The sequence below is a fragment of the Eubalaena glacialis genome, chromosome 2 (genome assembly GCF_028564815.1).
Source record: "Eubalaena glacialis isolate mEubGla1 chromosome 2, mEubGla1.1.hap2.+ XY, whole genome shotgun sequence".
In the NCBI taxonomy this organism is placed as follows: Eukaryota; Metazoa; Chordata; class Mammalia; order Artiodactyla; family Balaenidae; genus Eubalaena; species Eubalaena glacialis.
In genome coordinates, this window is record NC_083717.1 from 85,740,968 (window position 1) to 85,759,324 (window position 18,357).

Sequence of the window (18,357 nt, forward strand, 5' to 3'; positions counted from 1 at the left end):
GGATGTTGTCATTCTGGTGGGTTCGTCCACGTCTGGTGGTGTGTTTTGGGGTGTCTGTGGCCTTATTATGATTTTAGGCAGCCTCTCTGTTAATGGATGGGGCTGTGTTCCTCTCTTGCTAGTTGTTTGGCATAGGGTGTCCCGCACTGTAGCTTGCTGGTCGTTGAGTGAAGCTGGGTCTTGATGTTGAGATGGAGATCTGTGAGAGATTTTCGCCGTTTGGTATTACGTGGAGCTGGGAGGTCTCTTGTGGACCAGTGTCCTGAAGTTGGCTCTCCCACCTCAGAGGCACAGCCCTGATGCCTGGCTGGAGCAGCAAGAGCCTTTCATCCACACGGCTCAGAATAAAAGGGAGAAAAAATGGAAAGAAAGAAAAAAAGAGGATAAAATAAAATAAAATAAAGCAATTATAATAAAAAAATAAGAAAAAAAATTATTAAGAGTAAATTTATTAAGAAAAAAAATTTTTTTTAATTTTTAAAAATAAATTTATCAATTTTTTATACTAAAAATAAGAAAAAAATTATTTAGAAAAAATTTATTAGGAAAAAAATTTTTTAATTTTTTAAAATAAAAAATATGAAAAAACTTATTAAAAATTTTTTAAAAAATAGAAAATAAGGAAAAAATTATTAAGAAAACATTTATTAGGGAAAAAAAAATTTTTTAAGCCAAAAAAAAAAAAAAAAACGGACGGACCTAACCCTAGGACTAACGGTGAGAGCAAAGCTATACAGACAAAATCTCACCCAGAAGCATACACATCTACACTCACAAAAAAAAGGAAAAGGGGAAAAGTTAATATATCCTGCTCCCAAAGTCCATCTCCTAAATTTGGGATGATTCGTTGTCTATTCAGGTATTCAACAGATGCAGGCACATCAAGTTGTTTGTGGAGCTTTAATCCGCTGCTTCTGAGGCTGCTGGGAGAGATTTCCCTTTCTCTTCTTTGTTCGTACAGCTCCCGGGGTTCAGCTTTGGATTTGGACCCGCCTCTGCATGTAGGTCCCCTGAGGGCGTCTGTTCCCCGCCCAGACAGAACGGGGTTAAAGGAGCAGCTGATTCGGGGGCTCTGGCTCAGTCAGGCCGGGGGGAGGGAGCGGTACGGAGGAGGCGGGGCGAGCCTGCGGCGGCAGAAGCCGGCGTGACGTTGCAGCAGCCTGAGGCGCGCCGTGCGCTCTCCCGGGGAAGTTGTCCCCGGATTACGGGAGCCTGGCCGTGGCGGGCTGCACAGGCTCCCGGGAGGGGCGGTGTGGAGAATGACCTGTGCTCGCCCACAGGCTGTTTGGTGGCGGCAGCAGCAGCCTTAGCGTCTCATGCCCGTCTCTGGGGTCCGCGCTGATAGCCGCGGCTCGCGCCCGTCTCTGGAGTTCGTTTAAGTGGCGCTCTGAATCCCCTCTCCTTGCACGCCGCGAAACAAAGAGGCAAGAAAAAGTCTCCTGCCTCTTCGGCAGCTGCAGACTTTTTCTCGTGCACCCTCCCGGCTAGTTGTGGTGCGCTAGACCCTTCAGGCTGTGTTCACGCAGCCAACCACAGTCCTCTCCCTGGGATCCGACCGAAGCCCGCGCCTCAGCTCCCAGCCCCCGCCCGCCCCGGCGGGTGAGCAGACAAGCCTCTCGGGCTGGTGAGTGCTGCTCGGCGCCGAGCCTCTGTGCGGGAATCTCTCCGTTTTTCCCTCTGCGTCCCTGTTGCTGTGGGATCCGCGCTGATAGCCGCGGCTCGCGCCCGTCTCTGGAGCTCGTTTAGGCGGCGCTCTGAATCCCCTCTCCTTGCGCGCCGCGAAACAAAGAGGCAAGAAAAATTCTCTTGCCTCTTTGGCAGCTGCAGTCTTTTTCCCGGGCTCCCTCCCGGCCAGCACCGAAGCCCAAGCCCCAGCTCCCAGGCCCCGCCCGCCCCGGCGGCTGAGCAGACAAGCCTCTCGGGCTGGTGAGTGCTGGTCGGCACCGCTCCTCTGTGCGGGAATCTCCGCTTTGCCCACCGCACCAATGTGGCTGCGCTCTCCTCCATGGCTCCGAAGCTTCCCCCCTCTGCTACCCGCAGTCTCTGCCCACGAAGGGGCTTCCTAGTGTGTGGAAACCTTTCCTCCTTCACAGCTCCCTCCCACTGGTGCAGGTCCCGTCCCTATTCTTTTGTCTCTGTTATTTCTTTTTTCTTTTGCCCTACCCAAGTACGTGGGGATTTTCTTGCCTTTTGGGAGGTCTGACGTCTTCTGCCAGCGTTCAGTGGGTGTTCTGTAGGAGCAGTTCCACGTGTAGATGTATTTCTCATGTATCTGTGGGGAGGAAGGTGATCTCCGCGTCTTACTCTTCCGCCATCTTGCCCCTCCCTCCATCTGGCAGCATTTCTAAGTTGCCAACTCTGCTTGCTAGGGAAACAGAACCTTGCTGCAAGTTGTGCTTTGAGGTTGCAGATTAGAGTGGAATGTGCCAGGACAAACCCCCATAAGTTTTAGCCTCCTTAATTCTTGTTTGTGTCTTTAAGTTGTAGTTTTTATCAGAGCAAATTTGATTGAAAAATGTCTTTTGTTCTAGGAGTACAGAATCTTGTTCATTTACACATATACATATATCTATTGATCTTTGGGTCCTTTTCCATGTCGGTTATTACAGAGTGTTGAGTAGACCACTCTTGGTATTCCATAGGTCTTTGGGGATTATATTTTTTATATGTATTAGTATATGTGTGTTAACCCCAATATCCTAATTTATCCATTCCTCACACCATTTCTTTGGCTTGACCGTAAGTTTGTCTTCTCATTCTGAGATTGTCTTTCTCTATGGAAATATGTTCATTTTTATGAATTTTCAGATAACATAAGGGATATCATAGGACATTTGTCTTTCGCATTCTGACTTACTTCACGTTGTGTGATTATCTCTAGGCTCATCTGTGGTGCTGCATATGCCATTCTTTTATATTTTTTCGTGACTGATATTCCATTCTGTCCATATACCACTTCTTCTCTGTCCGTTCATCTGTTTATGGACCTTCTTTTGGCTTCCATGTCGTGGCTATTTCAATATTGCTGCAGTGCACATTTGCCTGCCTCTGTCTTTCCGATTCTGGTGGTCTTAGGTCATAGGCCCAAAAGGTGCCCTGCCGCATCATATGGTAGCTCAATTTTTACCTTTTAAAGCAGCTCCATTCAGTTTTCGTTAGTGCTGTTACCAATTACATCCCACCAGCAGCTAGAAGGTACACAGTTCTCTAAAACCCCTTCAGCATTTATAGTGTGTAGACTCTTTGCTGATGGTCATTTGACTGGTGTGAGCTGAAACCTTTTTGGAGGTTGGATTTGTATGTGGCTAATAATTCCTTGTACTGAGCTTTAGGCATGTCCATTTTGTTCTTTTCCTTTTGTTTTTTTAAAGTGTGAGTACAACTTCCCTCTTCATGTTGACTTCTTGAAAGATTTGTCGTGTGTTGAATTTTCTTGCCTATTCCCTACCCCAGGGCATTTTTTGAGGGCAGATGCCATTTACAGCCCTGAGTCCTTGTGACTATTAAGCAACCATTAGCACTGGGTTTAAAGCTGCTGTTGTGGGAAACACCCACTAAGCGGCAGCATCATTACGTTCTCAACTCTTGTTATTAGGGCACCAGAGTCTTCCTGGACGTAGTGCTCCAACGTTGTAAATTAGAGGGGAATGTGCTGGGACAAGCCCCCAGAAGTTTATGTCTCCTTACTTATGTTTGTTTTATGAATTTAATTTCTCTTTCTTATCGGAGTAAATTTGATTAGAGTGTTGTGATTGTCTGGCTGTACAGAATCTGCTCAATGATTCATACATATGTCTGTTCATGTTCTGATTCTGTTACCATATGTCTTATTACAGAATTTTGAGTAGACCTCGCATGGTATTTGGTAGGTGTTTTGTCATTCTATATTTTATATGTATTGGTGATTATATAATTCATAGAGTTTATATGTTATATGTTTATATACATTTAACATACATTAGTATATGTATGTTAGCCCCATAATCCTAATTTATCCATCCTCCCACCTTTCATTTTGGTTAACCATTAGTTTGTTTTATAAGTCTGTGAGTGTCTTTTTCTGTGGAAATATGTCCATTTGTAGCAATCTTAGGATAACAGGTATAAATGATATCATAGGATATTTGTCATTCCCTTTTGACTTACTTAACCCCATATGATTATTTCTAGGCTCATCTGTAGTCCTGAAAACGGCATTTTTCATTTTTTTCCCGAGGCTACTATTCCATTTAGTCCGTATACCACTTCTTCTTTGTCCATTCATCTGTTTATGGACCTTTTTTTGCTTCCACGTCTTGGCTATTTCAGTAATGCTGCAGTGCACATTTGCCTGCCTCTGTCTTTCCGATTCTGGTGGTCTTAGGTTATAGGCCCAAAAGGTGCCCTGCCGCGTCATATGGTAGCTCAATTTTTACCTTTTAAAGCAGCTCCATTCACTTTTCGTTAGTGCTGTTACCACTTTACATCCCACCAGCAGCTACAAGCTACACAGTTCTCTAAAATCCCTTCAGCATTTACGGTTTGCAGACTTTTTGCTGATGGTCATTTGACTGGTGTGAGCTGAAACCTTTTTGGAGGTTGGGTTTGCATGTGGCTAATAATTCCTTATACTGAGCTTTAGGCATGTCCTTTTTATTCTTTTCTTTTTTTTTTTAAAGAGTGAGTACAACTTCCCTCTTCATATTGACTTCTTCAAAAACTTGTCATGTGTTGAATTTTCTTGCCTATTCCCTACCCCAGGGCATTTTTTGAGGGCAGGTGTCATTTACAGCCCTGCAGTCCTTGTGACTATTAAGCAACCATTAGCACTGGGTTTAAAGCTGCTGTTGTGGGAAACAGCCACAAGGCGGCAGCATTATTACGTTCTCACCTCTTGTTACTAGGGCAACAGAGTCTTCCTGGAGGTAGTGTTCCGAGGTTGTAAATTAGAGGGGAATGTGCTGGGAATAGCCCCCAGAAGTTTATGTCTCCTTACTTATGTTTGTTTTTTAAATTTAATTTCTCTTTCTTATCGGAGTAAATTCGATTAGAGTGTTGTGATTGTCTGGCTGTACAGAATGTGCTCAATGATTCATACATATGTCTGTTCATCTTCAGATCCTGTTACCATGTAATTTTTTACAGAATGTTGAGTAGACCTCCCTTGGTATTTGGCAGGTGTTTCGTGATTATATATTTTATATGTATTGGTGATTATATAATTCATAGAGTTTATATGTTATATGTTTATATACATTTAACATACATTAGTATATGTATGTTATCCCCATAGTCCTAATTTATCCATCCTCCCACCTTTCATTTTGGCGAACCATTCGTTTGTGTTATAAGTCTGTGAGTGTCTTTTTCTGTGGAAATATGTTCATTGGTAGAAATCTTAGGATAACATGTATAAATGATATCATAGGATATTTGTTATTCCCTTTTGAATAACTTAACCTAATATGATTATTTCTAGGCTCATCTGTAGTCCTGAAAACGGCACTGTTCATTTTTTTCTGAGGCTACTATTCCATTCGGTACGTATACCACTTCTTCTTTGTCCATTTATCTGATGATGGACATTTTGTTTGTATCCATGTCTTAGCTATTGTTCATACTGCTGCAATACACGATTTTCCATCCCGTGTCTTTTTGATTCTGGCTTTCACAGGTGACAGGCCCAATAGTGGGCCTTCCGGATCATATGGTGACTCAATTTTTACCTTTAAACGCACTGCCATTCTGTTCCTATTATTGGCTGTTACCAGTTTACATCCCACTTAGACTGAGAGGTTACGCTATTGTCCACAACTTCTTCAACATCTATCGTTTGTTGACTTTTTGCTGATGGTCATTGTGACTGGTGTTAGGTGATACCTTTGTGTAGATTGGATTTGCATGCGTCTAATAATTCCTGATGTTTTGCATTTCTCAGTGTCTTTTTCATTTTTTTTAAGATTGAGCTAAACTTACAACTTCAAATTGCCTTCTTGAAAAATTTACCGCGTTTGGATTTTTATGGCCATTCCCAACCCCAGGACATTTTTTGAGGTCATGAGTCATTTACAGCCCTGCCGTCCTTGTGAATATTAGTGACCATTAGCAGTAGATTTAAAGCTGCTCTTTGAGGAAACGGCCTTAGGGTGGCAGCATTTCTTTTTTTTTTTTTTTTTTAAACATCTTTATTGAAGTATAATTGCTTTACAATGGTGTGCTAGCTTCTGCTTTACAACAAACTGAATTAGTTACACATATACATATGTTGCCATATCTCTTCCCTCTTGCATCTCCCTCCCTCCCACCCTCCCTATCCCACCCCTCTAGGTGGTCACAAAGCACCGAGCTGATCTCCCTGTGCTATGTGGCTGCTTCCCACTAGTTATCTATTTTACATTTGGTAGTGTATATATGTCCATGACACTCTCTCACCCTGTCACATCTCACCCCTCCCCCTCCCCATATCCTCAAGTCCATTCTCTAGTAGGTCTGTGTCTTTATTCCCATCTTGCCACTAGGTTCTTCATGACCTCTTTTTTTTTTTTCCCTTAGATTCCATATATATGTGTTAGCATACTGTATTTGTTTTTCTCTTTCTGACTTACTTCACTCTGTATGACAGACTCTAACTCCATCCACCTCATTACAAACACCTCCATTTCATTTCTTTTTATGGCTGAGTAATATTCCATTGTATATATGTGCCACATCTTCTTTATCCATTCATCCGATGATGGACACCTAGGTTGCTTCCATGTCCTGGCTATTGTAAACAGAGCTGCAATGAATATTTTGGTACATGACTCTTTCTGAATTATGGTTTTCTCAGGGTATATGCCCAGTAGTGGGATTGCTGGGTCATATGGTAGTTCTATTTTTAGTTTTTTAAGGAACCTCCATACTGTTCTCCATAGTGGCTGTATCAATTTACATTCCCACCAACAGTGCAAGAGTGTTCCCTTTTCTCCACACCCTCTCCAGCATTTATTGTTTCTAGATTTTTTGATGATGGCCATTCTGACCGGTGTGAGATGATACCTCATTGTAGTTTTGATTTGCATTTCTCTAATGATTAATGATGTTGAACATTCTTTCATGTGTCTGTTGGCAATCTGTATCTCTTCTTTGGAGAAATGTCTATTTAGGTCTTCTGCCCATTTTTGGATTGGGTTGTTTGTTTTTTTGTTATTGAGCTGCATGAGCTGCTTGTAAATCTTGGAGATTAATCCTTTGTCCGTTGCTTCATTTGCAAATATTTTCTCCCATTCTGAGGGTTGTCTTTTGGTCTTGTTTATGGTTTCCTTTGCTGTGCAAAAGCTTTTAAGTTTCATTAGGTCCCATTTGTTTATTTGTGTTTTTATTTCCATTTCTCTAGGACCTGGGTCAAAAAGGATCTTGCTGTGACTTATGTCATACAGTGTTCTGCCTATGTTTTCCTCTAAGAGTTTGATAGTGTCTGGCCTTACACTTAGGTCTTTAATCCATTTTGAGTTTATTTTTGTGTATGGTGTTAGGGAGTGTTCTAATTTCATACTTTTACATGTACCTGTCCAATTTTCCCAGCACCACTTATTGAAGAGGCTGTCTTTTCTCCACTGTATATGCTTGCCTCCTTTATCAAAGATAAGGTGACCATATGTGCGTGGGCTTATCTCTGGGCTTTCTATCCTGTTCCATTGATCTATATTTCTGTTTTTGTGCCAGTACCAAACTGTCTTGATTACTGTAGCTTTGTAATATAGTCTGAAGTCAGGGAGCCTGATTCCTCCAGCTCCATTTTTCGTTCTCAAGATTGCTTTGGCTATTCGGGGTCTTTTGTGTTTCCATACAAATTGTGAAATTTTTTGTTCTAGTTCTGTGAAAAATGCCAGTGGTAGTTTGATAGGGATTGCATTGAATCTGTAGATTGCTTTGGGTAGCAGAGTCATTTTCACAATGTTTATTCTTCCAATCCAAGAACATGGTATATCTCTCCATCTATTTGTATCATCTTTAATTTCTTTCATCAGTGTCCTATAATTTTCTGCATACAGGTCTTTTGTCTCCTTAGGTAGGTTTATTCCTAGGTATTTTATTCTTTTTGTTGCAATGGTAAACGGGAGTGTTTTCTTAATTTCACTTTCAGATTTTTCATCATTAGTATACAGGAATGCAAGAGATTTCTGTGCATTAATTTTGTATCCTGCTACTTTACCAAATTCATTGATTAGCTCTAGTAGTTTTCTGGTAGCATCTTTTGGATTCTCTATGTATAGTATCATGTCATCTGCAAACAGTGACAGCTTTACTTCTTCTTTTCCGATTTGGATTCCTTTTATTTCTTTTTCGTCTCTGATTGCTGTGGCTAACACTTCCAAAACTATGTTGAATAATAGTGGTGAGAGTGGGCAACCTTGTCTTGTTCCTGATCTTAGTGGAAATGGTTTCAGTTTTTCACCATTGAGGACAATGTTGGCTGTGGGTTTGTCATATACGGCCTTTATTATGTTGAGGAAAGTTCCCTCTATGCCTACTTTCTGCAGGACTTTTATCATAAATGGGTGTTGAATTTTGTCGAAAGCTTTCTCTGCATCTATTGAGATGATCATATGGTTTTTCTCTTTCAATTTGTTAATATGATGTATCACGTTGATTGATTTGCGTATATTGAAGAATCCTTGCATTCCTGGAATAAACCCCACTTGATCATGGTGTATGATCCTTTCAATGTGCTGTTGGATTCTGTTTGCTAGTATTTTGTTGAGGATTTTTGCATCTATGTTCATCAGTGATATTGGCCTGTAGTTTTCTTTCTTTGTGACATCTTTGCCTGGTTTTGGTATCAGGGTGATGGTGGCCTCGTAGAATGAGTTGGGGAGTGTTCCTCCCTCTGCAATATTTTGGAAGAGTTTGAGAAGGATAGGTGTTAGCTCTTCTCTAAATGTTTGATAGAATTCGCCTGTGAAGCCATCTGGTCCTGGGCTTTTGTGTGTTGGAAGATTTTTAATCACAGTTTCAATTTCAGTGCTTGTGATTGGTCTGTTCATATTTTCTATTTCTTCCTGGTTCAGTCTCGGCAGGTTGTGCATTTCTAAGAATCTGTCCATTTCTTCCAGGTTGTCCATTTTATTGGCATAGAGTTGCTTGTAGTAATCTCTTATGATCGTTTGTATTTCTGCAGTGTCAGTGGTTACTTCTCCTTTTTCATTTCTAATTCTATTAATTTGAGTCTTCTCCTTTTTTCTCTTGATGAGTCTGGCTAATGGTTTATCAATTTTGTTTATCTTCTCAAAGAACCAGCTTTTAGTTTCATTGATTTTTGCTATTGTTTCCTTCATTTCTTTTTCATTTATTTCTGATCTGATCTTTATGATTTCTTTCCTTCTGCTAGCTTTGGGGTTTTTTTGTTCTTCTTTCTCTAATTGCTTTAGGTGCAAGGTTAGGTTGTTTATTCGAGATGTTTCCTGTTTCTTGATGTAGGCTTGTATTGCTATAAACTTCCCTCTTAGAACTGCTTTTGCTGCATCCCATAGGTTTTGGATCGTCGTGTCTCCATTGTCATTTGTTTCTAGGTATTTTTTGATTTCCCCTTTGATTTCTTCAGGGATCACTTCGTTATTAAGTAGTGTATTGTGTAGCCTCCATGTGTTTGTATTTTTTACAGATCTTTTCCTGTAATTGATATCTAGTCTCATAGCGTTGTGGTCGGAAAAGATACTTGATACGATTTCAATATTTTTAAATTTACCAAGGCTTGATTTGTGACCCAAGATATGATCTATCCTGGAGAATGTTCCATGAGCACTTGAGAAAAATGTGTATTCTGTTGTTTTTGGGTGGAATGTCCTATAAATATCAATTAAGTCCATCTTGTTTAATGTATCATTTAAAGCTTGTGTTTCCTTATTTATTTTCATTTTGGATGATCTGTCCATTGGTGAAAGTGGGGTGTTAAAGTCCCCTACTATGATTGTGTTACTGTCGATTTCCCCTTTTATGGCTGTTAGTATTTGCCTTATGTATTGAGGTGCTCCTATGTTGGGTGCATAAATATTTACAATTGTTATACCTTCCTCTTGGGTCGATCCCTTGATCATTATATAGTGTCCATCTTTGTCTCTTGTAATTGTCTTTATTTTAAAGTCTATTTTGTCTGATATGAGAATTGCTACTCCAGCTTTCTTTTGATTTCCATTTGCATGGAATATCTTTTTCCATCCCCTCACTTTCAGTCTGTATGTGTCTCTAGGTCTGAAGTGGGTCTCTTGTAGACAGCATATATATGGGTCTTGTTTTTGTATCCATTCAGCCAGTCTGTGTCTTTTGGTGGGAGCATTTAATCCATTTACATTTAAGGTAATTATCGATATGTATGTTCCTATTCCCATTTTCTTAAATGTTTTGGGTTTGTTATTGTAGGTGTTTTCCTTCTCTTGTGTTTCTTGCCTAGAGAAGTTCCTTTAGCATTTGTTGTAAAGCTGGTTTGGTGGTGCTGAACTCTCTCAGCTTTTGCTTGTCTGTAAAGGTTTTAATTTCTCCATCAAATCTGAATGAGATCCTTGCTGGGTAGAGTAATCTTGGTTGTAGGTTTTTCTCCTTCATCACTTTAAGTATATCCTGCCACTCCCTTCTGGCTTGCAGCGTTTCTGCTGAAAGATCAGCTGTTAACCTTATGGGGATGCCCTTGTGTGTTATCTGTTGTTTTTCCCTTGCTGCTTTTAATATGTTTTCTTTATATTTAATTTTTGATAGTTTGATTAATATGTGTCTTGGTGTGTTTCTCCTTGGATTTATCCTGTATGGGACTCTCTGTGCTTCCAAGACTTGATTAACTATTTCCTTTCCCATATTAGGGAAGTTTTCAACTATAATCTCTTCAAATATTTTCTCAGTCCCTTTCTTTTTCTCTTCTTCTTCTGGGACCCCTATAATTCGAATGTTGGTGCGTTTAATGTTGTCCCAGAGGTCTCTGAGACTGTCCTCAGTTCTTTTCATTCTTTTTTCTTTATTCTGGTCTGCAGTAGTTATTTCCACCATTTTATCTTCCAGGTCACTTATCCGTTCTTCTGCCTCAGTTATTCTGCTATTGATCCCATCTAGAGTATTTTTAATTTCATTTATTGTGCTTGTCATCGTTTCTTGGTTCCTCTTTAGTTCTTCTACCTCCTTGTTAAATGTTTCTTGCATTTTGTCTATTCTATTTCCAAGACTTTGGATCATCCTTACTCTCATTATTCTGAATTCTTTTTCAGGTAGACTACCTATTTCCTCTTCATTTGTTAGGTCTGGTGTGTTTTGACCCTGCTCCTTCATCTGCTGTGTGTTTTTCTGTCTTCTCATTTTGCTTATCTTACTGTGTTTGGGGTCTCCTTTTCACAGGCTGCAGGTTCATAGTTCCCGTTGTTTTTGGTATCTGTCCCCAGTGGCTAAGGTTGGTTCAGTGGGTTGTGTAGGTTTCCTGGTGGAGGGAACTAGTGCCTGTGTTCTGGTGGATGAGGCTGGATGTTGTCATTCTGGTGGGTTCGTCCACGTCTGGTGGTGTGTTTTGGGGTGTCTGTGGCCTTATTATGATTTTAGGCAGCCTCTCTGTTAATGGATGGGGCTGTGTTCCTCTCTTGCTAGTTGTTTGGCATAGGGTGTCCCGCACTGTAGCTTGCTGGTCGTTGAGTGAAGCTGGGTCTTGATGTTGAGATGGAGATCTGTGAGAGATTTTCGCCGTTTGGTATTACGTGGAGCTGGGAGGTCTCTTGTGGACCAGTGTCCTGAAGTTGGCTCTCCCACCTCAGAGGCACAGCCCTGATGCCTGGCTGGAGCAGCAAGAGCCTTTCATCCACACGGCTCAGAATAAAAGGGAGAAAAAATGGAAAGAAAGAAAAAAAGAGGATAAAATAAAATAAAATAAAGCAATTATAATAAAAAAATAAGAAAAAAAATTATTAAGAGTAAATTTATTAAGAAAAAAAATTTTTTTTAATTTTTAAAAATAAATTTATCAATTTTTTATACTAAAAATAAGAAAAAAATTATTTAGAAAAAATTTATTAGGAAAAAAATTTTTTAATTTTTTAAAATAAAAAATATGAAAAAACTTATTAAAAATTTTTTAAAAAATAGAAAATAAGGAAAAAATTATTAAGAAAACATTTATTAGGGAAAAAAAAATTTTTTAAGCCAAAAAAAAAAAAAAAAACGGACGGACCTAACCCTAGGACTAACGGTGAGAGCAAAGCTATACAGACAAAATCTCACCCAGAAGCATACACATCTACACTCACAAAAAAAAGGAAAAGGGGAAAAGTTAATATATCCTGCTCCCAAAGTCCATCTCCTAAATTTGGGATGATTCGTTGTCTATTCAGGTATTCAACAGATGCAGGCACATCAAGTTGTTTGTGGAGCTTTAATCCGCTGCTTCTGAGGCTGCTGGGAGAGATTTCCCTTTCTCTTCTTTGTTCGTACAGCTCCCGGGGTTCAGCTTTGGATTTGGACCCGCCTCTGCATGTAGGTCCCCTGAGGGCGTCTGTTCCCCGCCCAGACAGAACGGGGTTAAAGGAGCAGCTGATTCGGGGGCTCTGGCTCAGTCAGGCCGGGGGGAGGGAGCGGTACGGAGGAGGCGGGGCGAGCCTGCGGCGGCAGAAGCCGGCGTGACGTTGCAGCAGCCTGAGGCGCGCCGTGCGCTCTCCCGGGGAAGTTGTCCCCGGATTACGGGAGCCTGGCCGTGGCGGGCTGCACAGGCTCCCGGGAGGGGCGGTGTGGAGAATGACCTGTGCTCGCCCACAGGCTGTTTGGTGGCGGCAGCAGCAGCCTTAGCGTCTCATGCCCGTCTCTGGGGTCCGCGCTGATAGCCGCGGCTCGCGCCCGTCTCTGGAGTTCGTTTAAGTGGCGCTCTGAATCCCCTCTCCTTGCACGCCGCGAAACAAAGAGGCAAGAAAAAGTCTCCTGCCTCTTCGGCAGCTGCAGACTTTTTCTCGTGCACCCTCCCGGCTAGTTGTGGTGCGCTAGACCCTTCAGGCTGTGTTCACGCAGCCAACCACAGTCCTCTCCCTGGGATCCGACCGAAGCCCGCGCCTCAGCTCCCAGCCCCCGCCCGCCCCGGCGGGTGAGCAGACAAGCCTCTCGGGCTGGTGAGTGCTGCTCGGCGCCGAGCCTCTGTGCGGGAATCTCTCCGTTTTTCCCTCTGCGTCCCTGTTGCTGTGGGATCCGCGCTGATAGCCGCGGCTCGCGCCCGTCTCTGGAGCTCGTTTAGGCGGCGCTCTGAATCCCCTCTCCTTGCGCGCCGCGAAACAAAGAGGCAAGAAAAATTCTCTTGCCTCTTTGGCAGCTGCAGTCTTTTTCCCGGGCTCCCTCCCGGCCAGCACCGAAGCCCAAGCCCCAGCTCCCAGGCCCCGCCCGCCCCGGCGGCTGAGCAGACAAGCCTCTCGGGCTGGTGAGTGCTGGTCGGCACCGCTCCTCTGTGCGGGAATCTCCGCTTTGCCCACCGCACCAATGTGGCTGCGCTCTCCTCCATGGCTCCGAAGCTTCCCCCCTCTGCTACCCGCAGTCTCTGCCCACGAAGGGGCTTCCTAGTGTGTGGAAACCTTTCCTCCTTCACAGCTCCCTCCCACTGGTGCAGGTCCCGTCCCTATTCTTTTGTCTCTGTTATTTCTTTTTTCTTTTGCCCTACCCAAGTACGTGGGGATTTTCTTGCCTTTTGGGAGGTCTGACGTCTTCTGCCAGCGTTCAGTGGGTGTTCTGTAGGAGCAGTTCCACGTGTAGATGTATTTCTCATGTATCTGTGGGGAGGAAGGTGATCTCCGCGTCTTACTCTTCCGCCATCTTGCCCCTCCCTCCATCTGGCAGCATTTCTAAGTTGCCAACTCTGCTTGCTAGGGAAACAGAACCTTGCTGCAAGTTGTGCTTTGAGGTTGCAGATTAGAGTGGAATGTGCCAGGACAAACCCCCATAAGTTTTAGCCTCCTTAATTCTTGTTTGTGTCTTTAAGTTGTAGTTTTTATCAGAGCAAATTTGATTGAAAAATGTCTTTTGTTCTAGGAGTACAGAATCTTGTTCATTTACACATATACATATATCTATTGATCTTTGGGTCCTTTTCCATGTCGGTTATTACAGAGTGTTGAGTAGACCACTCTTGGTATTCCATAGGTCTTTGGGGATTATATTTTTTATATGTATTAGTATATGTGTGTTAACCCCAATATCCTAATTTATCCATTCCTCACACCATTTCTTTGGCTTGACCGTAAGTTTGTCTTCTCATTCTGAGATTGTCTTTCTCTATGGAAATATGTTCATTTTTATGAATTTTCAGATAACATAAGGGATATCATAGGACATTTGTCTTTCGCATTCTGACTTACTTCACGTTGTGTGATTATCTCTAGGCTCATCTGTGGTGCTGCATATGCCATTCTTTTATATTTTTTCGTGACTGATATTCCATTCTGTCCATATACCACTTCTTCTCTGTCCGTTCATCTGTTTATGGACCTTCTTTTGGCTTCCATGTCGTGGCTATTTCAATATTGCTGCAGTGCACATTTGCCTGCCTCTGTCTTTCCGATTCTGGTGGTCTTAGGTCATAGGCCCAAAAGGTGCCCTGCCGCATCATATGGTAGCTCAATTTTTACCTTTTAAAGCAGCTCCATTCAGTTTTCGTTAGTGCTGTTACCAATTACATCCCACCAGCAGCTAGAAGGTACACAGTTCTCTAAAACCCCTTCAGCATTTATAGTGTGTAGACTCTTTGCTGATGGTCATTTGACTGGTGTGAGCTGAAACCTTTTTGGAGGTTGGATTTGTATGTGGCTAATAATTCCTTGTACTGAGCTTTAGGCATGTCCATTTTGTTCTTTTCCTTTTGTTTTTTTAAAGTGTGAGTACAACTTCCCTCTTCATGTTGACTTCTTGAAAGATTTGTCGTGTGTTGAATTTTCTTGCCTATTCCCTACCCCAGGGCATTTTTTGAGGGCAGATGCCATTTACAGCCCTGAGTCCTTGTGACTATTAAGCAACCATTAGCACTGGGTTTAAAGCTGCTGTTGTGGGAAACACCCACTAAGCGGCAGCATCATTACGTTCTCAACTCTTGTTATTAGGGCACCAGAGTCTTCCTGGACGTAGTGCTCCAACGTTGTAAATTAGAGGGGAATGTGCTGGGACAAGCCCCCAGAAGTTTATGTCTCCTTACTTATGTTTGTTTTATGAATTTAATTTCTCTTTCTTATCGGAGTAAATTTGATTAGAGTGTTGTGATTGTCTGGCTGTACAGAATCTGCTCAATGATTCATACATATGTCTGTTCATGTTCTGATTCTGTTACCATATGTCTTATTACAGAATTTTGAGTAGACCTCGCATGGTATTTGGTAGGTGTTTTGTCATTCTATATTTTATATGTATTGGTGATTATATAATTCATAGAGTTTATATGTTATATGTTTATATACATTTAACATACATTAGTATATGTATGTTAGCCCCATAATCCTAATTTATCCATCCTCCCACCTTTCATTTTGGTTAACCATTAGTTTGTTTTATAAGTCTGTGAGTGTCTTTTTCTGTGGAAATATGTCCATTTGTAGCAATCTTAGGATAACAGGTATAAATGATATCATAGGATATTTGTCATTCCCTTTTGACTTACTTAACCCCATATGATTATTTCTAGGCTCATCTGTAGTCCTGAAAACGGCATTTTTCATTTTTTTCCCGAGGCTACTATTCCATTTAGTCCGTATACCACTTCTTCTTTGTCCATTCATCTGTTTATGGACCTTTTTTTGCTTCCACGTCTTGGCTATTTCAGTAATGCTGCAGTGCACATTTGCCTGCCTCTGTCTTTCCGATTCTGGTGGTCTTAGGTTATAGGCCCAAAAGGTGCCCTGCCGCGTCATATGGTAGCTCAATTTTTACCTTTTAAAGCAGCTCCATTCACTTTTCGTTAGTGCTGTTACCACTTTACATCCCACCAGCAGCTACAAGCTACACAGTTCTCTAAAATCCCTTCAGCATTTACGGTTTGCAGACTTTTTGCTGATGGTCATTTGACTGGTGTGAGCTGAAACCTTTTTGGAGGTTGGGTTTGCATGTGGCTAATAATTCCTTATACTGAGCTTTAGGCATGTCCTTTTTATTCTTTTCTTTTTTTTTTTAAAGAGTGAGTACAACTTCCCTCTTCATATTGACTTCTTCAAAAACTTGTCATGTGTTGAATTTTCTTGCCTATTCCCTACCCCAGGGCATTTTTTGAGGGCAGGTGTCATTTACAGCCCTGCAGTCCTTGTGACTATTAAGCAACCATTAGCACTGGGTTTAAAGCTGCTGTTGTGGGAAACAGCCACAAGGCGGCAGCATTATTACGTTCTCACCTCTTGTTACTAGGGCAACAGAGTCTTCCTGGAGGTAGTGTTCCGAGGTTGTAAATTAGAGGGGAATGTGCTGGGAATAGCCCCCAGAAGTTTATGTCTCCTTACTTATGTTTGTTTTTTAAATTTAATTTCTCTTTCTTATCGGAGTAAATTCGATTAGAGTGTTGTGATTGTCTGGCTGTACAGAATGTGCTCAATGATTCATACATATGTCTGTTCATCTTCAGATCCTGTTACCATGTAATTTTTTACAGAATGTTGAGTAGACCTCCCTTGGTATTTGGCAGGTGTTTCGTGATTATATATTTTATATGTATTGGTGATTATATAATTCATAGAGTTTATATGTTATATGTTTATATACATTTAACATACATTAGTATATGTATGTTATCCCCATAGTCCTAATTTATCCATCCTCCCACCTTTCATTTTGGCGAACCATTCGTTTGTGTTATAAGTCTGTGAGTGTCTTTTTCTGTGGAAATATGTTCATTGGTAGAAATCTTAGGATAACATGTATAAATGATATCATAGGATATTTGTTATTCCCTTTTGAATAACTTAACCTAATATGATTATTTCTAGGCTCATCTGTAGTCCTGAAAACGGCACTGTTCATTTTTTTCTGAGGCTACTATTCCATTCGGTACGTATACCACTTCTTCTTTGTCCATTTATCTGATGATGGACATTTTGTTTGTATCCATGTCTTAGCTATTGTTCATACTGCTGCAATACACGATTTTCCATCCCGTGTCTTTTTGATTCTGGCTTTCACAGGTGACAGGCCCAATAGTGGGCCTTCCGGATCATATGGTGACTCAATTTTTACCTTTAAACGCACTGCCATTCTGTTCCTATTATTGGCTGTTACCAGTTTACATCCCACTTAGACTGAGAGGTTACGCTATTGTCCACAACTTCTTCAACATCTATCGTTTGTTGACTTTTTGCTGATGGTCATTGTGACTGGTGTTAGGTGATACCTTTGTGTAGATTGGATTTGCATGCGTCTAATAATTCCTGATGTTTTGCATTTCTCAGTGTCTTTTTCATTTTTTTTAAGATTGAGCTAAACTTACAACTTCAAATTGCCTTCTTGAAAAATTTACCGCGTTTGGATTTTTATGGCCATTCCCAACCCCAGGACATTTTTTGAGGTCATGAGTCATTTACAGCCCTGCCGTCCTTGTGAATATTAGTGACCATTAGCAGTAGATTTAAAGCTGCTCTTTGAGGAAACGGCCTTAGGGTGGCAGCATTTCTTTTTTTTTTTTTTTTTTAAACATCTTTATTGAAGTATAATTGCTTTACAATGGTGTGCTAGCTTCTGCTTTACAACAAACTGAATTAGTTACACATATACATATGTTGCCATATCTCTTCCCTCTTGCATCTCCCTCCCTCCCACCCTCCCTATCCCACCCCTCTAGGTGGTCACAAAGCACCGAGCTGATCTCCCTGTGCTATGTGGCTGCTTCCCACTAGTTATCTATTTTACATTTGGTAGTGTATATATGTCCATGACACTCTCTCACCCTGTCACATCTCACCCCTCCCCCTCCCCATATCCTCAAGTCCATTCTCTAGTAGGTCTGTGTCTTTATTCCCATCTTGCCACTAGGTTCTTCATGACCTCTTTTTTTTTTTTCCCTTAGATTCCATATATATGTGTTAGCATACTGTATTTGTTTTTCTCTTTCTGACTTACTTCACTCTGTATGACAGACTCTAACTCCATCCACCTCATTACAAACACCTCCATTTCATTTCTTTTTATGGCTGAGTAATATTCCATTGTATATATGTGCCACATCTTCTTTATCCATTCATCCGATGATGGACACCTAGGTTGCTTCCATGTCCTGGCTATTGTAAACAGAGCTGCAATGAATATTTTGGTACATGACTCTTTCTGAATTATGGTTTTCTCAGGGTATATGCCCAGTAGTGGGATTGCTGGGTCATATGGTAGTTCTATTTTTAGTTTTTTAAGGAACCTCCATACTGTTCTCCATAGTGGCTG